The 24,418-nt window shown below is 48.6% G+C and overlaps 1 long non-coding RNA gene across 2 annotated transcripts in view; it reads right to left on the bottom strand.

Moving 5' to 3' along the window:
- Positions 1–24,418, bottom strand: part of LOC109285644 (uncharacterized) — a 49,323-nt gene that overhangs the window by 4,308 nt on the left and 20,597 nt on the right. The window contains exon 4 of one of the 2 annotated variants that reach the window (XR_002093455.2): positions 10,318–10,706. The exons of the other annotated variant lie outside the window; for it this stretch is intronic. This is a non-coding gene — a long non-coding RNA (uncharacterized LOC109285644). Of the gene's footprint in view, positions 1–10,317; positions 10,707–24,418 lie in introns of those variants that run through there. 2 annotated transcript variants of the gene reach the window in all.

Below are 24,418 nucleotides of genomic sequence, written 5' to 3'. Positions count from 1 at the left end.
AAAACACCCTGAATAATTTAGTGTTTACATTTCTGCTACAGAATGAGCTTCCAATGAAGATTCATGCTCTAAGAGCAGTGGCTTTCAAACTTCCTAAAGTTATGGAACCCTTTGATATCACTTCTTCTACTGTGGAACCCCTACCCAAATCCATGGAGCCAGGTGATCAAGCCCAGGAATTGCGACATACTGGCTCCCAGCCCATTTGGCCATTACTCCAACCTCTTTGCGGAACCCCTGAAGACCTTGTGACAGGGTCATACCCTGGAGGTGGCCGTGAAACCCCTTGGTGGCCATGTGACTCCTGCCCAGCTCAATCTCTATTACAGCCCTCCCCTTAATTGTTCACCCATCATGCCTTGTTCTTACTAGAGGTTGAAAAAGGGAGGCTGCCCACGGGCCTTAAAGAATGAGCTTGAGTCCACTTGTGGTACCACTGAGTCTCTCCTGGACCCCAAACACTTTGATTCAACCCTTAAGTTCAATAAACCCACTCAGCTGACCTTTACCCCTGCAGGGCTCCTGTAACTTGAAGGCTACAATGCGTATCTCTGCTGCTCCAGGGCACCCCAGCCTTAAGGGCTCAATGCGTGGCTCCATTTCATCCCCTACACCATGTCCCAAGCCTCACAGATATTACAATAATATTGTTCCCTCTGTCAGAGGCTCAGTCTCCACCTTTTTGATCCCACTAGGCCTTTTAACCTAGGCCCACTGCATTGGACCTGGCTTTGAGGCACTAGCTTCAATCCATCACCTTCGGTCACCGGGCCTCTGGTCCCTGTCTACTGGGTCCCAGGCCCCTGTATGGCTGCACTCCTCTGCTGCTGGACCCCTGGCCCCTGTCTCACTGCGCTCCTCTTGAGCACTGGACCCCTGGACCCTATGTGCTCTGTTGCCTTGTATTCTGCCCCAGTCTGGGTCTTGAGCCTGTCCCCAGCAAGGCTCAGGGCAATCACGTGCCTCTCTGGCACTAGTGGAATCTCTGTAACTGCCCCTTACAGTCCCAGCCCAAACCACCAGAATAAACAGTAACTTAAGCCATAAGCCCCTGGGCTATAACAGAAACACAAACAACAGCAGAAGCAGCCCTTTGCCCCTTTAAGAAGGCAAACTTTCCTCATCTCCCAGCAGGCACACCTTCCAGCCCAGAGCTATACACTAGCCTATTCACTCATCCCCCTTGGGCTCTCAGACCCGCTGGTCCCGCACACCCTTCCCTGAGCACATGGACCCTCCAACAGGCACCTCAAACCCTCTAGGGGTTAACATAAAACAAAGGCCACTTGTCTGTAAACCCAGCCTTTCTCACCCCAGGGAACTTGCCTCTGCTCCCAGGCCTACAGAGTTGTCCAGCAACATCCAGGTTCTTTCAGGAGCCCTGCAGCCAGAAGCTTCTCACTTCATGGTTGCTGCGAAGACACTACCTGACCCATGCAGGCTCTTGGCTTATATAGCTCCCGCCTGAGCCCTCTTCTGGTCAGGTGAGTCCCTTATTAGCTCCCCCCGGCATCTGCAAACAGCCTCTCAGGCTGCTTGTCCTCTTAAAGGAGCAGGCACATCCCTGTGCCCTTCAACAGACCTATCATAGAATCATAGAAAATTAGGGTTGGAAAGTTCAACCCCCTGCTCAAAGCAGGCCCATCCCCAATTATATCATCCAAGCCAAGTCTTTATCTAGCTGGGTCTTAAAAACCTCCAAGGATGAAGACTCCACAACCTCCCCGAGTACCCTGTTCTAACACTTTACTACCTTTGTAATAAGAAAGTGGGTGGTTCTACACCAGTCACTAACTGTGCACTACCCTGATAATATTGTGCAGTAGTGCGTCACAGTACAAACAGTGCTCATACAGTACTGTCAGGTATTATTAGGCTACTGTGCAGTAGCATCACTAAAAAGGCCTTTGCTGGCAGAACTATGCAGTAACTGTGGTTACTGTGCATTTATTTAGTACTTGATTATACAAGTACTAAATTAAACATACAGTAACCACTGAGAATTAATGAATGTGTAGATGCACCCAGTTTTTCATAATATCTAACCTAAATTTCCCTTGCTGCAACTTGAGACCACTGATCCTTGTTCTGTCATCTGCCACCACTGAAATCGATGGGGCTCCATCCTCTAGCTCCATCCTCTTTGGAACCACCCTTCAGGTAGTTGAAGGCTGTTATTAAATCCCCCTTCAGTCTTCTCTTCTCCAGGCTAATCCTAGTTCCCTCAGCCTCTCCTCAGAAGTCATATCCCTCAGCACCCTAACCATTTTTTTTGCCTTCCACTGGACTCTCTCCAACTTTTCCCCATCCTTTCTGTAGTGGGAGGCCCAAAACTGGACACAGTACTGCAGATGTGGCCTCAGCCAATCCTGAAGAGAAGATAATAATCACTTACCTCAATCTGCTGGCAGCACTCCTACTAATACAGCCCAGTATGCCATTAGCCTCTTGGCAATAAGGGGACACCGTTGTCTCATGTTCAGCTTATTGCCTACTGTAACCCCTGTGTCCTTTTCTGCAGAGCTGCTATTTAGCCAATTGGTCCCAAACCTGTAGTAGTGCATGGGATTGTTCCATCCTAAGTGCAGGACTTTGCACTTTTCTTTATTGAACATCATGAGATTTTTTTTATGATCCAATCCTCCAATTTGTCAAGGGCTCTGAATCCTTGCCCTACCCTCCAGTGTATCTACTAGTCCACCCATCCTGGCGTCATTTACAAACTTGGTGAGGGTTCACTCCATCCCATCTTCCAGATCATTGATGAAGCATTTGAACAAAACCAACCGCAGAACCGACCCCTGGGGCACTCCATTTGATACCAGTTACCAGGTAGACATCAAGCCATTGAATACTACCCTTTGAGCCAATCCAGCCAATTTTCTATCCACCTTACAGTCCACTGGTCTTCCTGCATTTACAGAGCCAGTCATCTCATCATAGGAGGCAAACAGATTGGTCAGGCATGACTTGCCCTTGGTGAATTCATGTAAACTGTTTCTAATCACCTTCTTTTTTTCCAAGTGCTTAGAAATGGATTCCTTGAGGACCTGCTCCATGATTTTTCCAGGGACTGAGGCTGACTGGTCTGTAGTTCCCTGGATCTTCCTTCTTCGTTTTCTAAAAGATGAGCACTATATTTGCCCTTTTCCAATCATCCAGGACATCTCCCAATTGCCATGAGTTTTCACAGATAATGGCCAGCAGCTCTGCAATCACATCGGTCAACTCCCTTATCACTCTTGGCTGCAGCGCATCCAGCCCCATGGACTTGTACATGTCCAGCTTTTCTAAATAGTCCCTAACCTGTTCTTTCACCACTGTTGACTGCTCACCTCCTCCCCAAACTGTTGTTAGGTTCACTAGTCTGGGAGGTGACCCTGCCTGTAAAGACTGAGGTAAAAAGGCATTGAGTACTTCAGCCTTTTCTGCATCATCTCTCACTGGGTTGCCTCCCACTTAGTAAGGGACCCACACTTTCCCAGATTTTTCTCTTGTTGCTGAACATTGATATTGTGGAACCCTGGGGTTTCACAGAACACAGTATGATCCCCATCACTGGGGGTTCTTCACTGGGCATGGTGCACCCCTGTGGCTGGGAGCCCCATCAATTGACAGGGCTCCCAGAAGCAGGAGAGATCCTGCTACATGGGCAAATTAAAGCTCAATAGCAACCAGCTATAAAGTTAGTACACATTTTCAAGGTCTAACTTTATAGCTCTTTTTATTGTGTGATAGCTACTTTGCACATGTAACTGGTGTCCAGTTAATTGTGCAATACCTGTAACATGTAGAGCGGACCTTGGTGTTAGATTGCCTAAAGCAAATCTTTTTTTTTAATGAGCCTGATGACCCCTGTGAGCATTTGTACACATGCTTGTGCCAAGCGCTTTTAAAAGTGTCTGGTGCTGCAGCGCATACATTTGTATACACAGCGAAATGCATGTCAGCGCTGAGAAAATGGCGGCAGCGCACTTTTTAACTAAAACACATTAACGGTGCTATAGTTCATAAGCGCACCACTGCCATTTTCTCAGCACTGATGCACATTTCACCATTTATACAAATGCATGCGATGCAGTGCCAAATGCATCAGCTTGCGTGTGGAGCAGATTCAGTTAATCTCTGGTGCATCAGAGCAGACATATGTATGTATATAAATGCTCAGTTCTAAGCAGGCAAATGGCACACTGAAGTTACTGGCTATCTTGCTTATGTCAACACTGCAGGGTCTATCCCAATTGTATTTGTGATGTACATCTTTCTCTATTTCATAGGTGTCAGCTACAGTCAGCAAGGAGAAAAGGAAATTCTGCTACTAACCAATTTGAAATGAGCAAAGTCAACTGAGATGTGGGAGTAACCCCACATCCCACAAACACTTTCTGATTCCTTTTCAGCTGACTCAAATTTTGGCATTTCTACTACATCTTGTATTATCAACTGCTTGCAAATCTTTTTATCTGATCATTCTTGCATAGGGAAAACAATATGTGGGAGTTGGTGGGTTTCTTGCTAGTAAACTCATTTTACATGACTCAGATTTAAATAATAAAAAGGCTTAACTCCAGCCTGAGAAGAGCTTATTGTCCACAATGATAGCCTAGAGACAAACACTAACACCTCTGGGACTCAGCAAAGGCAACAATTAGGCAGCATTTTATTGTGATTCAGCGAGCGCGCAAAGGATGAAGTTGGACTACTCTCAAGAGCTTAGAAACCAAATTGGCTTCCTGGAGAGAGAACATAAGAAATCTGGCAACCTAAAAATATTTAAAGAGCTTAGGACTCCCAGGGGAGAATTTCAGGCTATTGAAGTGGAAAAGACTGAGCATTTGCTAAGATTGAAAAAAGGCTTTTAAATGAAAAACAGCTAAGTGTACAGATTTTTTTCTTTCCCCCTTTTTTTTATTGGTATGGGATATTTCAAGGGGGAAGAAAAAAATAACTGAAATCAATCTGTAGTAATGGATTGAAGGTGGAGGCTCCAAATCAAACAGCCTTAACCTAAAAATAGAAGTCAAAAGATATAAAAAAAAAATTCCGTGTAAACATTTCAGAACACAGAATCGAGGGCAAGACAATGTTAAGGAGTATGAAGGGTCTTGGTGTGAGAACATTTCAGTCTAGTTTAATAGGGGGAGGTGTTTGTTCTTGTGGCCCAGCCTCCAAAGGGTTCTGCTCAGCTTTGTCTAAGTTTTGGTAGGTCTCTGTGGGCCTTGTTACACGTTAATTTTATGTGGCTCCTAGAGCTCTTAACCCCTGGATTATCCACACATTAACACCTGAAATTTGTTTTAAGCACACTTTAGCAAATCATTATGGTGCGCCGTGAGCAGTGGCGTCCCCCAAGGCTCTGTCCTTGGACCAGTTCTCTTTAACATCTTTATCAACAATGTGGACATTGGTGTCAGAAGCACACTGGCCAAGTTAGCTGATGACACTAAACTTTGGGGCATAGCGTCCACACCTGAGGACAGGCTAGTGATCCAGGCTGACTTGGATAAACTTAGTAAGTGGGCCAATACAAACCTGATGATGTTTAATACCAATAAATGTAAGGTATTACACCTCAGGGGAAAAAACCTGGAGCATACTTATAGGCTTGGCAGTGCTATGCTTGCTAGCACTACTGCTGAAAGAGACGTGGGGGTCATGACTGACCACAAGATGAACATGAGCCACCAATGCGATGTTGCAGCTGGTAAAGCAAACAAAACATCTGTTCACTAGAGCACCCCAAGGAAAAACTAGAATCAACAGTCATAAACTCCTCCAAGACCAATTTAGCTGGACATAAGAAAAAATTTCTTTATTGTCTGAGACCCCAAGAGCTGGAATAGACTCCCTCCCGAAGTGGTGCAGGCACTTACTGTGGACTCATTCAGGAAAAATTTGGATGTTTATATTGCTGGGATCCTTTGACCCAGCTGACTTCCTGCCCCTGGGGCAGGAGGTTGGACTTGATGATCTTTGAGGTCCCTTCCAGCCTAATGTCTATGAAATCTATTAAATCTATGAAATGTAGTATGCCTGATCCATGTTACCTCTGATCCATGTAACGCAGCTCGTGTCTGTTAATGTGTGGCCACTCCCCACAGATTGGCTGCCCAAGTTGCAGTCTTCCAGAATTGCAGGATACAGTGTTCCCTCCCCCACCCTCCTGTTCTGTGTGCAGGCAAACTTTCCACCCCTGAACTGTGCTGCCCGGGGGCAGTTCTGACACCAAGCCAACTCTTCCTCCTACTCACCCCTGCCGGGGATGTGACCTTTCCACCCCCAAGGGTGCAACCCCATGCAAACACCCTGCAGAGCACATGCCATCTAGCTAGTTCGCAGGGCATGAACAGGTCCAGGAGTGGGGTTTGGGGGAGTGGGAGGGAACAAAGTAGTGGGACAGCTCAAGTCGCCTTGAGCAAGGCTTCGTTCCCAGGACAGGGGCAGTAGCTCCAACAAAAGCACCTTCCCTTACTGCTCCCAGCCCCCTCCCCCCACACCGGAAACACAACCAGCACCCCCCACATCCCAATCCCAAATTCCAATTTTATTAAAACACAAGATTTTCATTAATTTACTTCCTCTTTATTTCTTTTTAAATTATTTTTCTTTTTACTTTTTTTTATTTTATCCTTCAGTGGCTGACTTCCTTCATTTCATCACCCTTCCTCCACCCGCATTTCCTTTCTAACTCCCATTTCATTACCCACCCCTGTTCCATTTAATCTCCACCTCCCAGCATCATGTTCCCATCCCTCCCCCCGCCCCCTCTCTCTCACCCCACACCTGGAGCTTGGATGAAAACCTGTCCTGGCTCACGAGCCCTGTAGCGGTAACTCACAGCTGTAGATTCTAGTCAAGCCCCTGCTCGCAGCTGTACAGATTAGTAACAGTTAGAGAAAGTTTTTAGCCTCAAGATGTAATTGTTCCAAATGAGCTAGCACTAACACCAATCAACTTATGGGCTGCTCAACGCGTAACGTTTAACAAGGCCCTGTGTTTCTCCTTTGAATCTCTCTGCTTTCTCTCCTTCACCATGACTAATTAGAGCATATAGAATGGGAGTCAGGTCCTCACCCTGCTCTTAGCAGTGCTATGGTGTTCAAAAGCAAGACCAAGACAAAGGGCCAAGTAACTAATATTTCTTCAGTGCAATGTGAAGGTTGCAAACTTTTCTGTTGCCCAGGCTCAGGTCTTCTATTCCAGTTAGGGGCATGACTTTCACTGACAAAATTCTACTAGTACAGTTAAATTGATATTCAAAGTTTTATACCTTTTGTACCTTCTGAAGCCAATTATGCCATTATAAGCATGCTTATCCCAGTATAACTGCCTCCACACTAAGGGAGTTGTATCAGTAGAATTACACTAGACTTGTTAGAGTGCAACTATCTGTATGTATAGATAAGCTGTAATTAAAGCCTTCCAAATGTCATTTTACCCCTTTGCAGCTCATGAATACATCAGATCCTGTGCCGACTTAAAGACCTTTCTCTTAGTGAGGCTTAGCTGGGCCCCAGTCATGAAAAAAACTCTGCATGGATGAACTCCTGTGGGTATATAGAACCCAAAAGGGCTGCGCTCTGGTGCAGGAGACTGCTCTCATTAGCCATTTCAGACGAGTGAGGACATTTGGTTTTTTGGAGACAAACAGCAGCAGCACACCTTATGCCTCTGCTAGTTGTCCCTATGGAACACCTGTGCCATGCACCCTCTGGCATGTGGCAGATTAGCCCAGGTAGGCTAGAGGAGGCTGGGGCCAGCAACTGTGCTGGCCCGCGCAGCCTGACCTGGGGTTCTGGGAGCCAGGGAAACCATAACCACATCACTCCTGCAGCTAGGAGCCTATCTGGCACCTGGAGCATGGCTCTGACTGGCCGGGCTCCAGATTTGGGCGGCACGTGCTGCCTCCACATACACTACCCTGCTTTTTTCTGCATGGGTTGTTTGACCTTGGGATCTCCCGGGGTAGCAATGAAGGAAATGCCTGAATGTGTGGTGTATGGTGCCATAGATGGGTCTGCAGCAGCACATACCGCATAGCTGCACTTGTCTGGACATGGCATTTTGAGCTCAGGGTCTTAGTTTTTTCCACTATAATAAGTATCATTGGCTTCCATGGGACTCTTCATAGTAATAAGCAGTAGGGTAACTAGGGTTAGATGAACCAGTCACCAGCCTCGGGAGCCAAAATAACAGACCCCAATGAGCCTGCAACATGGCACCAGCACCAGCTTGTGTGCAGGAAGCCTATGCTGCAGCTGCAGTAGCTGGGCTTTTTTAGTCTCTGGGGTCAGGTAATACTCCTTAGTGCTCAAGTGTCCCCTCATCCTTGCTTTCCACCATCTCTGCCCAAAATTGTTAAGTGCACCTCTGGTAATAAGGGCTTTAACATGATTAGGCCCTTAATTGAAACTGAAACTGAAACTTGCCATTGACTTAAATGGTAATGTATATGTTTTAAGAGATTGTTAGTTTGGACTCACCATCTTAAATTTTAGTGGGAAAAAAGCCTCCTGAGGCCTAGTACACATGGAAACAGTTTTGTTACTATAAAAAAAAACCAGCCTGATGAGTGTCAGAACAAAAAATAATTCTTTGTCCATATCAAAACTTTTCCTTGTGGGATTTTTCAGCCTACACATTGCATCATGTGCCAGTGCAGAGAGAGACCCAGGAGAGACCTTGACTTGTGAAGCAAGCAGCACTCCTATTATTTATGTAAGGATGACATCCAGCACACGTGCTGTGTCAGGTGCTGTACAACCTGAGACAGAGCCCTTGCACTGAAGAGCCTACAGCACTGTATAGTGTGAGCTAACAACATTTTTAGAAAGGTAATGTGACTTTTCATATTTTTTACATGTTATCATTCTAGAAATGTTACTGTCAGGGAGCCCACATCTCTGCATGAGGAAGCAGTGCCTGCTTCCAGGAAAAGCTCCATTCTCTCCACAGGCAGTACAGCAGCTGAGTCCCTCTGCATCTGAATGACTGATGAGTCTAAGCCTGGCTGGCTCTTCCTACCTGTTCCCCTTGCTGCCCTCCTAAATGGGACAGTGAACCAGCAGTGCAAAGGCATGTGCTGCTTCTAATGGCAAGCCCCATACTTCCTGCTGCACCTGAGCAAACTTCCTCTAAGGCAGAGCTATACAACTTCTCAGTTGCCAGGGCCACACCTCACAAAGCTACACCAGTGGGGGCTGCATGCCATGCAGGCACCAATCATGCAAGCTAAAGGCTCCTTCCAGACTTTCCCCCACCTTGCAACACACACATGCGTGTGCACTGTGACGGCAGGAAATGCCCACAGGGGTCGGAAGAACCGGGGGCAGACCCTGACGCTCCCATCACCAGTGCCATGAAAAACTTACTTTCTAAGCAGGCTGGGGCAGAAAACGAGCCATGCAAGCCGTCATTTCATCAGCACTTCAAGCGGCTGTTGATCAAGCTGGGTGGCAGCCAGCTGATGACGTCAGCTGGGGCCACCGCTGCAGGAGATTTAAAAACCCCACTGGAAACCAGGCCGGGAAGCCAGCTGGGAAGTCTCTGGGCATGCTGAGATCTGGTGCACCATCATGAACAGGCCTGAGACCCTGGTCTGCAGCAGAGGGGTGAGGGCTAGAGCTGGTACCCAGCCAGGAACTTGCAAACCCTGGCCCTGGAGCACTAGAGGCTCAAGGATGACAATTCGCCCTAAGAGAATCGGCTGACTTTATATACCCTAGCCCTGAAGCCAGCATTTTAGGCCTCAGGGTCGGCATAGGAATCGGGACAGTCAGGCTGATTGCCTAAGCCTGCACCCCACCCACAGCTTTGGAGGCAGATGCCACTCAGGGCAGCACATGAGCCGTAACTCTGAGTCGGTGTGGCAGCATGAAGATCTATGCAGCTGGTGAGTGGACAGGGTGTAGGGGATGTAGAGCCCCGAGAACAACCACGGCGAACCCATGAGTATCCCATCTTTGGGTCCGGGGAGAAGGAATACCACTGAACCCCTTTTTCTTTACAATTCCATCAAGTCGTGGCAGGAAAGTTGGGAACCCAGACCACAGAGTGGAAACATACTCACAGCACCAACTGGGTGCACCACACACATGCACACACAGCCCCCACCTTCCCCCTTTCCACTGCACATGTAGGGTTGCCAGCTCTGTTTGAATCTATTCTCGGAGGTTTCACCACATGATGTAATGACATTAGTGACTTTACATCAGGAAGGCAAATGCACATTACTGTTACATTTTAAAAACCCAGTGGACAACTGTATAATTCAGATTTAACATTTAATATTTATTTTAATTAATGCCGTCATTTATCTTCCCTGTGACTCTCAGCAGTCTCCTGGGCTAGGGACAGACATTACACCTAAACCGGTTTAAGTGAACAAAATTGGTTTAAACCTGTAATAGAACAGATGTTCAGTGCACATAAACCAGTTTGAGAATGGCTGAAACCAGTTTGAGATGAACCTGGTTAAATGTAGTATCAGACTTAACTGATTTGGCTCAAACCAGTTTATGCTTTTCCAGGAGCTGGCAGGAGTCATAGCCCAGCCACTGGCAAAGATATCCAAAAACTCCTGACGCTCAGATGAAGCACCTGAAGACTGGAAGAAGGTCAATGTGGTGCCCATCTTCAAGAAAGGGAGGAAAGTAGATCCATGGAACTACAGGCCAATCAGCTTGACCTCAATCCTCAGTAAGATTCTGGAAAAAATTATCAAAGAGACCATTATTGACAAGCTGGCTGATGGCAACATCCTGAGGGACAGTCAGCATGGGTTTGTTGCGGGTAGGTCTTGCCTGACAAATCTCATCTCCTTCTATGACCAGGTAACACATCACCTGGACAAGGGAGAAGAGATTGACATTGTATATCTAGACTTTAAAAAAGCCTTTGGTCTAGTGTCCCACGACCTCCTCTTGGAAAAATTGGCCAACTGTGGCTTCAGCTTCATCACAGTCCAATGGCTGGGGAATTGGCTCTGAGGCCAGCCTCAGAGAGTGGTGGTCAATGGAAGTGAACCACCATGGCACCCCATGACCAGTGGCGTGCCCCAGGGCTCCATCCTTGGACCTGTTCTCTTTAACGTCTTTATCAACAATGTGGAAACTGATGTCAGAAATGGACTGGCCAAGTTTGCCAATGCCACCAAACTTTGAGGTAAAGCATGCACACCCGAAGATAGGCTGGTGATCCAGGCTGACTTGTATACGCTCAAAAAGTGGGCAGATATAAGCCTGATGACATTCAATACCGACAAATGTAAGGTACTCCACCTTGAGGAAAAAAACCCCACAGCATGCTTATAGGCTTAGCAGTGCTACACTCACTAGCACCATGGCTGAAAGAGACTCAGAGGTCATGACTGACCACAAGATGAATACGAGCCACCAATGTGATGTTGCAGCTGGTAAAGAAAACCAAATTCTGGCTTGCATCCATAGATGCTTCTCAAGTAAATCTCAGGATGTCATCCTCTTGCTGTACTTGGCCTTAGTGAGCTGGAGTACTGCATCCAATTCTGGGCTCCACAGTTCAAGAAGGATGTGGAGAAGCTTGAGAGAGTCCAGAGGAGAGCCACATGCATGATCAGAGAACAAGAGAATAGGCCTTATAAAGACAGGCTGAGAGCCATGGGACTCTTCAGCCTGGAAAAGCACAGGCTCATGGATGACCTGGTGGCAGCCTACAAGTACATCAGGGGGTAGATCAGGATCTGGGGGAATGCCAGTTCACCAGAGCGCCCCAAGGGATGACAAGGACCAACGGTCACAAACTCCTCCAAGACTGTTTTAGGCTGGACATAAGGAAAAACTTCTTTATTGTCCAAGCCCCCAAGGCCTGGAATAGACTCCCTCCAGAGGTGGTGCAAGCACCTGCTCTGGACTCCTTTAAGAAGTGTTTGGACACTTATCTTGATGGGATCCTTTGACCCTAGCTGACTTCCTGCCTTTGGAGCAGGGGGCTAGACTCAATGATCTCCTGAGAACCCTTCCAGCCTAATGTCCATGAAGTCTATGTAATGTCTGTGCCAGACCGCTTGCTGGTTTAAATTAAATCACACTCTGCCAGCATCCCAGCATGTTCTCTGGGCTGGGCAGGGCTCTCTGCTCCACAGCAGGGCTGTCTCCTCCCCTCTGCTCCCTGGCTGCATCTCCCGCAGTCTCTGTAGGCATCTGCCTGGCTTCTGTTCCCCGCCTCCCCTCTCCTAAGCAGGCATTCCCCCGTCCCTCACAGGCATCTCTCAGCATTAGCTAGCAGACCACATGCCAGCTACCTCCAAGCTGTGGCAAACAGGACAAAGGCAGAATTAACAGATAGCTGGTAATGTCCCTCTGTTTTGTTAATGGGGTGATAAGCACTGAGTATGGGGTGATAAACATCCCCTGCTGGGCTGTTCAAGAGAGAGGGACCCTTCTCTAATCAGAGCATTCTGGTAGGCCCTGGCTGTGCCCCCCTCAGCTCAGCACTGCAGAAAGGTAGGGAGGGCTGCTCTAGCAACCCCGCTCCCCCAGCTTCTAGCCTGAGCCACTGCAGGCATATGCCTGCATTTCTGGGATGTCTATCTGGTTACAAAACTGATTTACCCTAGCCAGGTTAGACTGACCTGCAAAGATTGAATCGATTCAGGCTCAGGCTTTTTGAATGCTTGTTCCTAGCCATGGAGATTTATCTCTAATTCCTGGAGATTCCAGGACAATCCTGGTGGGTTGGCAGTCTACCATCCACGGCTTCTCCCTACCATCCACTGTTTATAGGGGAAGGTGGACTTCCCTACCACCCCACCAGATGTCTGAGCAGCTACTTCACTTTGTACGTGTTCAGGTACCCCCACAACTCACCAGCCAAGGGCTACCTTGCTGTACTAAGCTACAGGTTCCCATGCATCTCCCTGCTCCCTGGAGTAGGTGCAGGAAGCTGAAGCTGGAGGGAAAGCCCAGAGACCCTGGCTGCTGCTACAGCCAGAACAATAGGGAGGTGGTGGCTGCGTAGAAGGGGTGGGTGCCCAGGGCAGGGGGGCTGCAGATTAACTCTTTGCAAGCCACATACAGCCTGTGGACCACCAGTTGGGTAGCTCTGCTCTAGTGTATTAATAAGTTTTGGTGTCACTACATTCCATTAGCTTCCATGTAGTCACACTAGGGATTGAAATAATTGATTTTTTTTAATTGGCAGTGTTTCTTTAAGAATCCCTACAGTATCCTATGCACTTTAACTATCCTATGAGCATAAATTGCCCCTTTATGTCTTTAAGATTTCCCTGTTAAGAAATGGGCATCTCATTATGTAGTCCTTCTGCTAGATTGGAGGTGTTCTCACTCTCTGGCTGTGACATGCATGGTAGACAAGGTTCCCTGCTGGGGACTTCAGTGTGGCATGATAAAAAGGGCCAAATGCCAGAAAGCCCAGGGTTTTTGTTGCACGCTTGGCAGTGACTGCATACACACAGCCCTTTTATTCTGCAAGGCCCTTTCTCCTGGTAAATCTGCAGTGGATTATTTCAAAATCTCCCTTTTCATATAGCACTTCACAGACCATAGCTATCTCTGGCCTAAGGGTGTCACAGTAAAATAAAGAAGCAAAGTGAATATGAGCTCAGGAAAGAGCAACGTCCCAGATCTAAGTTTATGATTGATCTCATTTACTGAGCAACAAACAAGGCACTGGAGGCTACACAAAATGTGGAGGGAAACACTGGCCAGCCTAAGAGCTGTGATGTTTGAAAAAGCAGACAGCGCAACAGACACAACATACTGGATGAGCTCCACCAGGGGGGTTCATCTCAGTGTGCTGAAAGAGTCTGATCGTTTGTCACTGTGGCCAGCTGTATACGTAAAGCATTTCCCAGCAGCACCACTCATAGGAACTTTCAGACCTGGCAAGAGTTCTCAAGTCACCACCCTCTCCTTGCCCAACTCCCCTCATACTTCTTTGTGGCTAATGAATTTACGATCAGAGCTCTTCTTAACTGTTTCTGTATTGTAAGCAAAAGTATGGTGGCCCTACCACAGATTTAAGTTACATAAAAGAGAGAATAGTAAGTTTTAAGTAAAGAAATACTTGTGACCCATTAAAACATTTGGACTGCCTAGGCTTAGGACAAAATAACCTCAGTAGGTGATATCGCTTCCCTGTAGAGCAGGAGTGTCAAGCATACAGCCCACAGGAGATGTGGCATGCAGCCTGTGGGACTCCTAGAAGGGCTTGGAATTGGGATCAGGGCGATCATCAGGTATATTAACCCCTGTAGCACAGGCACTGCCTCTTGCCCCGCTATTGGGATGTGGGTCTGGAAAAGGCCTGCAAGGAGCCCCCTGGCATAGTCAGTGGAAGGGGGGATAACGAGGCTCAAACACAGGGCAGCAGGTATAAGCACGCCACCACAGGATGCTGCGGTGTGTGTGGGGGGGGTGCACATGCTAAGATACCCTCCGCAGCCAGAATTGCAGCCAGCGGGGGGGGGGGCATGGTTCCCCCCCCCCAATTTTTGCACTGGGCAAGGGTTGGCTGCAGCTGTGCGCTGGGCTCTGCCTGCTCCCTGGCTCAGCACTTTGCTGCCGCCTTTGAAAGCAATGCAGCACAGTACCATGTGCATCCCACCACCGGGTGGGCTGGGCAGCAAGGCACATGGCGCTATGCAAAAGTGGCAGCGAGGCATGGAGGCAGAGCGCAGGCAGAACCCAGCCTCCAGCTGCAGCCTGCCTTTGCCCTCTGCAAAGTTTGGGGGGCCATGTGCCTCCCACCCTTGGCTCTCCAGTGCCTCGCCTCTGAAGGAGCCACCGGGCTGCGCTGGACTCTTCCTGGGGATGACCTGGAGTGGGGCAGGACAGGCACAGGAGTCCAGGCAATGACCCTGGGCATGAGGCATGAGTGACTGATACATCCTGAATCTGGGGGGGCACCTGCAGAAGCCACCAACGGCGGCAGCTATGTCAGGGGGGGCACCAGCCCTACTGACAGCATCAGTGTCAGCCACCAGGGGGGACACTGGCCCTGTCAGGTGGGGCACGTGCATCCCTATGCACCCCCTACCAGTTGCCTATAGTGTGGGGGAAGGGTTGACACTTCTTTATGCACAGAAGCCTTAGTGTAGAGCAGTAGCTCTCAACTGAGGATGCTGTAAGCCCCTTCAAAGGGTGCTGCAACATGGGCATTGCCACAGCCCAATTTAAATGCCCTGTATGCCTCCTCTGGAGGCAGATTGGGAAGCAGCCATGGCCAGAGTGCATGCTCTGGCCACAGCCCTTCCTGGTCTGACCGCACACACTTCTGTTGATTTTAAAATGTCGAAGTTCCCCTTGGAATGACATGAAGGATGCTTTCTTTGACGTGGTATCAGCCCTGCCAATAGTTTTAGTTTCCCCCTCTTTTTATGGACATAAGGTAAAGTCCTAAACACATCGTATTCTGGTCAAACACTTGTTACATTAGACCAGTGGTTTTCAACTGGGGTGACACAAAAATCAGAAAAGTTATGGAGGGTGCCTTGAGACTGAAAAGGTTGAGAACCGCTGGTATAGAAGCATTTTGATCAGCCAAAAGTATTCACTGATATGGCTTATTCCACACAAGCTATGCTGGCAAAGCTACTCCTTTGCCAGGATGAACTCTGTTTACAGCAGAGGGCTTGCTTGCACTAGACCTGACTTGGGCCCTTTTGGGCTGCCATTGGAAAGGTCCATAGCATAAGCAAGAATGGGCACTTTGACATTTTAAAATCAACATAGAGCAACAGTTCAATTCATAACGCCTTTCACTGATGGAAGGCTTCAGATTAGTAGTGATCTTAGCTTCCAAAACAGACTTGAAACAGGAGAATGGTCACTTTTCAAACCACTGGAGGATAAGAAAAAACTAAGGGCACATCTACACTACATTGGAGAGGGCGGTGGCATGCTGCTGTGAAAACATGCTCCAGCCACTCACTCCCATTTCCATTCTGGAAAAATGTCATGTATCTGATTTATGACTCACACCCAGCCCTAGTTCCTGTGAGGCTGGCATTAGGGCTAGGTAGAGACAGTCAAAGAGGCTGAATTGATTCAGTTTTTGCAGGTTAGTTTAAACTGCAAAGATTAAATTGAAACAGAAGTGAACGGACATTTACCTTTGTGTGTGTGTGTGTGCGCGCACATACACATGCAGGATCTGTGTGAGCAGCAGGGCTGCGGGGCAGGAGGCTGCATATGGAAAGTAAGGGGCACTGGCAGGGTTGGGGGTCAGGAGTGAGGGGCACTGACAGTGCTGGGGGGGCAGGGCTGCGAGTTGGGGGTGAGGGGCACCAGCAGCGCTGGGGTGGGGAGGGTAGAGAACTGCAGGTTGGGAGTGAGGGGCACCGGAAGAGCTGGGGACGCAGGGGCTTAGGAGTGAGGGGTAGAGGCAGGACACAGGAATATCACTGCCCCCCCAGTCTTATATCCCACCCTCTCTCCTCCCTCCCCACCCCACAGGTGTCCTTTTTTTCATCCTGGACATATGGTAACCCTAGTTTAACCCCCCACCCTGGCCCCAGCCCCCAACCAGGGTTTGCTTGGGGGGGTACCCCCCAGCCCCATTGACTGGGCTACATCCCCCACTGGGCTTCTTCCCCCCACCCTTCCTTGTTAGCCAGCCCTCACTGCTTCATCTAGGGAGCAGAGCGGCGGGGCCAGCCCTGCTCACTGGAGCAGACAGCACAGCCAGCCCAGGGCTGGAAAGCATCCCAGGATGCTGTGGGTCTGTGATTTAACTTGAACCAGGAAGGGGTCTGGGACAGAAGTTTCATAAACTGGTTTGACCCAGATCAGTGAAGTCTAATACTACATTCAGCCAGGTTTATCTTAAACCAGCTTCAGCCATTTTGAAACTGGTTTATGTGCGCCGAGCTTCTGTTGTTACAGGTTTAAATCAGGTTCTGATCACTTAAACCAGTTTATGTGTAATGTCTGTCCCTAGCCTAGGTGGGTCTAGCACTGACTCTAACAGTGGCTTCATGACTTCTATTCTGTGCATGTGCAGAGAAGAAGTTTGTGGGTGGGGTGTATGCTTCTGGCTGCATTCCATAGCTCTGTCTGACACAGTGCAGACATGTCCTACATGATACAATCCTTGCAGAAATTCACTGGTGATTGAGATCTCAGTTACCCATCCAATGTAGCTCAATGCTACTGTAAGCATTATTGTTTGCTTGTATAACAGCACTCCCTAGAGAAACTACTAAGGATTGGGGCTCCCCTCTATTAGGTACTGCACTTCTAAGAATGCTTCCCCTGAACTCTATTATATTCCACACATTTGAGGTCCTCAGGTCAATCCAAATTTGAGCTGTGCCATGAAAAAAAGAAAAAATCATCAGACTTTTCCACCTATGAAATCCAAAACTTCTTTGATGTTGCTTATCTTATAAATCAGCAGTCTAAGCCTCTTCATACTTTGCACAAATGTTCATCCTCTGACAGGCAGACTGCATATGTACAGAGTCAGAGTGGAAAGTGCTTGTGTATACATCACTTTAGTAGTTTGTTCTAAGTATCTCCCAAATGATTTGCCAAATTTGATGAGCTAGACCTCTAACTCTTCTTGGAGAGAGGTCAGATTTACTGCCTCCATTTTACAGAAGGGGGAGCTGAAAAAAACAGAAAGTGACTCACAGTTAGCTAGTGGCAGTCCCAGGTATGGAATCAGTGGTCCTGACTGCCAGACTTTTGTTCTAGTCCAGGGATGGGCAAAATATGGCCCATGGCAGTTCTTTGTCCAGCCCCCAGCAGGTCCTTCAGTCCCCTGGCTCAGGCACAGTCCAGCTGTGGCACGTCCTGTGCCCCTGGGCACGCAGTGGGGCTAGGGTGGCTTCACAACTGGACTGCAGTTGGCCCCAGCCCCAGGGTACCAGCAGGTACCTGTGCTGCACAGCCCCGACCCTGCACACCCCATGCCTGCTCTGGGCTCACCTGCCAAGGCTCAGCAGTGGCAGCGCGGGACAAAAGCTGTTGCTCAGTGCGGACAGAAAAGCAGCCCCTCCACCTCCCGCTGCCAGCAGTTCCCTGCTGCAGCCCCAAGCCCCCATGGGGCCGCCCTTCATCTGCTCTGCTCTGCCACTGCTGCCCCATGGGGAAGCCCAGAGGTGGCAGTGACAGCAGCACAGATGCAGGGCAGCCCAGCACGGACTCTGGGCCACTGGAGCAGGTGCAGGGTGTGCATAGTTGAGGCAGGGGTTTAGGTTGTAGCCGTGTTGGTCTAAGGACATAGGCAGACAAGGTTCCTTGGGTGAATTTGATATCTTTTATTAGACCAACCCAAATAGTTGGAGAAAAGTTATTAAGCAAGCTTTTGGGTTCAAAAACCCTTCGTCAAGCTAAGGAAGTGTCAGCAGTTGGTGTGTGCTCTTCCTGGATGGGCACAGGAAGAGCATAGTTGAGGCTGCATTCATAGATTCATAGATTCATAGATGCTAGGGTCGGAAGGGACCTCAATAGATCATCGAGTCCGACCCCCTGCATAAGCAGGAAAGAGTGCTGGGTCTAGATGACCCCAGCTAGATGCTCATCTAACCTCCTCTTGAAGACCCCCAGGGTAGGGGAGAGCACCACCTCCCTTGGGAGCCCGTTCCAGACCCTGGCCACTCGAACTGCGAAGAAGTTCTTCCTAATGTCCAATCTAAATCTGCTCTCTGCTAGCTTGTGACCATTATTTCTTGTAACCCCCAGAGGCGCCTTGGTGAATAAATACTCACCAATTCCCTTCTGTGCTCCCGTGATGAACTTATAGGCAGCCACAAGGTCGCCTCTCAACCTTCTCTTGCGGAGGCTGAAAAGGTCCAGTTTCTCTAGTCTCTCCTCGTACGGCTTGGTCTGCAGGCCCTTAACCATACGAGTGGCCCTTCTCTGGACCCTCTCCAGGTTATCCACATCCTTCTTGAAGTGTGGTGCCCAGAATTGCACGCAGTACTCCAACTGCGGTCTGACCAGCGCCCGATAGAGGGGAAGTATCACCTCCCTGGACCTATTCGTCATGCATCTGCTGATGCACGATAAAGTGCCATTGGCTTTTTTGATGGCTTCGTCACACTGCCGACTCATGTTCATCTTGGAGTCCACTAGGACTCCAAGATCCCTTTCCACCTCTGTGCCACCCAGCAGGTCATTCCCTAGGCTGTAGGTGTGCTGGACATTTTTCCTCCCTAGGTGCAGCACTTTGCATTTCTCCTTGTTGAACTGCATTCTGTTGTTTTCTGCCCACTTGTCCAACCTGTCCAGGTCTGCCTGCAACTGTTCCCTGCCCTCCGGCGTGTCCACATCTCCCCATAGCTTTGTGTCATCTGCAAACTTGGACAGAGTACATTTCACTCCCTCGTCCAAGTCGCTGATGAAGACATTAAAGAGTATCGGTCCAAGGAACGAGCCCTGCGGGACCCCACTGCCCACACCCTTCCAGGTCGAAACCGACCCATCTACCACGATTCTCTGGGTGCAACCCTCCAGCCAATTCGCCACCCACCGGACTGTGTAGTCATCCACGTCACAGCCTCTTAACTTGTTCACCAGTATGGGGTGGGATACCGTATCGAAGGCCTTCCTGAAGTCTAAGTATACGACATCCACCCCTCCTCCTGTGTCCAGGCGTTTCGTAACCTGGTCATAAAAAGAGACTAGATTGGTCAGGCACGATTTGCCTGCCACGAACCCGTGCTGGTTTCCCCTCAGCATAATTTGTCCTGCTGGGCTCTCACAAATGTGAGCCTTGATAATTCATGGGTCCCAGCCAGGGCCAGGGCTAGGGGTCATTGGCAGCAGCACCCTGAAGGAGCCGCCTGCCACCTAGGCTGCCTAGAAGGGTAATCAAGCTTTGGAGCTGCCCCAGCCCCGCTGCATGTCCAGGGGGTAGCAGGACACACTACGGGCAAGCAGTTCGGAGCGGGTCGGGTCAGAGCTACGTGCAGGTTCCAGCTGATCTGCTCCAGCAAAAGTGAATCCGGAGAAGGTGCAGGGTGCCCTGGGGCTGTGCGCTGCTGGCGGTGGCAGGGAGGCACCACAGGATGCACGGGCTCAAAGCTGTTGCAGGGCAGGGGCAGATGCTGACCAGCTCAGGGGGGTGCGCACAGGGGGGTCCCATACACACCCCACCATACCCACAAACTGTCCCCTGCAAACCCTACAACCACACCCTCCCCCACACACAATCACACACCCCACAAACACTGCACCCGCTCACACCCTCCCTCACACCCCACACAAACCCCATACCCTCCCCCACACATACCCCCCCGACACACACAGCTGCACACTTCTGGGGGAGCCCCACTCACTGCTTTGTGCACATAGCCCACCACACATGTACCCCCAGCCCCTATGCACACCCCACCCCCTCACACACACCCCCAGCCACCCTTCCCCTCCACACACCCCACAAACTCCATACCCACCCATACATACACACACCCATTCCCACAAACACTCCCCCCACAGATCTCCTATACCTACCCACCCACATCCACACACATACCCACACCCCACATACACACACATCCACACACACCCCCATATTCCCCCACAAACTCCATACCCACACCTCCACCCCTTCACACTCCCCTATAATATACAAGAGTAAGACCTCATTTTGAGCTATTATGCAATCACTGTATACACCACAGAAACGCATGTAAATCAGGCCAAAATATTTTTTTTTAATGAAATTAAAATATGTTATTGTCAATGTTTGATTCTTAGCATATACTTTTTTTGGCTTGTTTTTTTCTGGTTCCAAGATGGCAAACCCCCTTTCCAAAAGGAGTGCTTCTGGGGGCCAGGGAAGGGACTTCCAGTGGCAAAGGTTAGGGGTTAAGGGTGAGACTTCCAGTCCCAAGATGGTGACCAGGGGGCAGGGCACCCATCAAGGGCCGGGGCTACCCTTGCAGCCCTCGACATCTCGCCAAAATTCGTTAAGCAGCCCTCCACCCAAAATCATTGCCCACCTCTGTTCTACTCACTAGGGACACTCAACCACTCATTCAGCCGGCCTTTACCTGACAAACTGAAGATTGGGGTGGTACAAAAAAACCTTGTCACCCTGGTTTAATACTATTGAAACTCCACTGATGACTATGAAGTTACTGCAAAATCCCACACCAGTGGAAAGGAGAGTAGAATCCATCTCTGCATGTTTTTGGAAAGAAAAAGATCCTCTAGTCTAGCAAAAGTGCAGCAAACTGAAACTGAATTGTAGCAGGATGTCTGAAGACCTGATTCTGACCTCAGTTACACATGTTACATCTGCGTATCTTTGATGACTTTGCTAAATGATATATGACTGCAAGCTTGTTGTCTGGACTAACTGTTTCCAGAGATCCCAACCCCATCGTGTTAGGTGCTGCACAAGGAGAGCACATCCCATTGGAAGCTACGTTCTAAGCAGATGGGACAAACACAGGCTGGGAAGGGAAAGAGAAGGCCAGAGAGGTGAGGTGATTTATCCAAAGTCACATGCAACAAGTCCATTTCACAGCAAGAAACAGAACTGAGGTCTCCTGACACCCAAACCGTTGGTTTTTCCACTAGACTGCAGCACTTCCCTACTAACATCTGTGCTTGGATAAATGAGAGAACAGTCCATCTTTAGGCCTATAGATTCCAAGATATGGACTCAGACACAAAAGAAATAAAAATGAGGACCTTTTCCAGACTAAAAGGAGCCCAGTATCAAGTGTCTCGGAGTATTGTTCTGGGGGGAATTGCTTTGCCTGTTTTCTGCCACATTCCACTGCTGGAATGAACTTTGAGCCTGTTGTTCTTGCTGTGTGCCCCTCCCCCTCCTTCGCCCCCCTCCCTTCCCGTTCTCCCTACACAGACCAAGAGGACATGTATTCTGAAAAATAAACTTCTCTTCGATACTGTGTACTATGAACTCCCTATTGAGAAAGAGAGGATAGCGATTATAATCCTTGGAAGGAAAGTAATAGCTATTTATCCATGGTGAGAAAATGTTATTTTTGGGCACAAGTTAACTGTAAGGTTTTCCTGGTACTCTAGTTGGCAACATTTCTCTATATCCATATCTCAACAGGATCTCTTGTTGCTCTAACTTTAAGAAAGGGGGGAAAGTATATGAACTGGGGTTGAGATTCAAAGAAAATACTGTTCAAATAAGATGGTTTAAACCTGAGGAGGCCTGCGGCAAGGGAGTGAGAACAGCAGTACTCTCAGTATGCAGGCCCTCTGTTTTGGGGCAGGGAAGCATTGGTATTTGTAGTTAGCACTGTTCAGAGGAATAGTAATGAGAGGAACATTAACTTGTAACTTGCTCTTCATCCCTCTGAGTGCTAGGGCTCTGAGAAGAGATCTGGGAGAGTTAGAGGAGGCAACTGTACTGACTGGGCAGAAGAAAAAAGTTGAAGGGGTAGATTTCCTAGAGGTAGATAATAAATCTGGTAATGAGCATCCTCTCTGTTACAGAAGTGATTTTAGGCCCAAGCTCAAGAGTCCATTTCTTGACTTCAAGAACCTTGCCCCTTATCATTTTATTTCTGCTCTTCCTTTTGTCAGGGAGGATTATTGTGACAGTAGTAGCAACTCAAAGTGTGCAGTGGCAGAGAGGTTAAGAGTGTCTTGCTACAACTCCAGATATGAGTTTAAGCCTTAATATGGACCCGTCTAAAAGCTGCTATAAATTGGTGAACCAGCTGTAAATTGGTACTTGGTCATTTGGCCTGAGGAATTAATAGCAACTTGATGCAATGCTAGTTATGTGTCATGTTGTGCCGTGTTTTCCACTGGCTACAGAAAAAGTTATAGTGCCTTGACTATGCTAGGGTAAGAGACCACTAGGTTTAGGCTTACCTTTGACTTTAATTAACTCCAGCAGTACCTGCCATCTTATGCAGCTTGATTTTTGTGGTGGCTGGTTAACTGGGCACCTGACACAAGTGAGGTCTTCCTGAAATAAGTTATCAGTCACAGAGTAAATTACAGTAGCATTGCTGATACAGTGATTTGAGTTGCCTTGGCATGAGAGAGCTTTCATCATCTAAAGCAGCAAGTCTCAACTCTGGAGTGTCTTGAGATCTTTTCACAGATGCTGTGAGATGCCACACAATGTTAGCACTGCTAGGTATGCAAATGTGAAATCAAATGGGGGCTGTTCACCTGACCAGAGGCCCAGGGAACATGGGGAAGACAACAGACTATATGACATCAGTCCTGAACAGGTGAGGAATTTCCATCAACACCTGGACATTTTCAAGTCTGCTGGGCCAGACGACCTGCACCTGAGAGTCCTGAAAGAACTGGCTGAGCTTATAGCAGCACCACTGGCCAAGTTGTTTGAAAGTCATGGAACTTGGGAGTGGTCCTGGATGCCTGGAAGAAGGCCAATGTGGTGCCCATCTTTAAGAAAGGGAAGAGGGATGACCCTGCAAACTGCAGATCAGTCAGTCTGACCTCAGTCCTGGGTAAAATCTTTGAAAATTTTGTTAAGGAGGCCACCAATTACAAGCTGGTAACTGATGGTAACTAAGAAGCAACCAGCATGGCTTTGTCAAGGGTAGATCATGCCTGACAAACCTTGTGTCCTTCTACGACCAGGTAACTAGCCATCTGGATGAGGGACACGAGGTTGACATCATTTACTTAAGACTTCAGTAAAGCCTTTGATTCTGTTTCCCATGGGATTCTCTCAAACAAACTGGAGGGTACTGGGCTGGACCAGTGTACAGTGAGGTGGGTGGGAAACGGGCTTAGAGGCCGCTCCCAGAGGGTTGTAATTAATGGGATGACCTCATCCTGGAGGGCCATCTCCAGTGGGGTTTCCCAGAGATTGGTGCTCGGACCCGTGCTCTTTAATATATTTATTAATGATTTGGATGACGGGGTGGAAAGCTCAGTGATGAAGTTCACGGACAATACCAAACTGTGGGGAAACGTGGGCACATCAGAAGATAGGGTAAAGATCCAGGATGATCTTGACAGACTGGATTCGTGGGCAGCAGAGAATCAGATGGGGTAACAGGGAGAAGTGCAAGGTCCTTCATTTAGGTAGGAAGAACCCTCACCATAAGTACACAATGGGTGGTAGTCCACTGGCTGGCACAGTATCTGAACAAGACCTGGGGGTGGTCACAATTGACTGGAAGATAAATATGAGCCAATAGTGCGATGAAGTTACCAGAAGGGCAAACAGACCTCTGGCATGCATCAGCCGATGTGTGGCCAATAGATTCAGGGATGTGTTCCTCCATCTCTATTCGACCATAGTGAGGCCTCTGCTGGAGTACTAGGTCCAGTTCTAGGCACTGCACTGCAAGAAGGATATGGATAAGCTTGAGAGGGTACAAAGAAGGGCCATCCATAGGGTTAAGGGCATGGAGGATAGGCCCTATGGGGAGAGACTCTGGGAACTGAGCCTGTTCATTATGAGTAAGAGAAGGTTGAGAGGTGACTTGATAGCT

This window comes from Alligator mississippiensis, chromosome 1 (genome assembly GCF_030867095.1).
Source record: "Alligator mississippiensis isolate rAllMis1 chromosome 1, rAllMis1, whole genome shotgun sequence".
NCBI classification, from domain to species: Eukaryota; Metazoa; Chordata; order Crocodylia; family Alligatoridae; genus Alligator; species Alligator mississippiensis.
The sequence above is the reverse complement of the archived record's forward strand: the minus strand, read 5'-3'. Positions and strand labels throughout refer to the sequence as shown.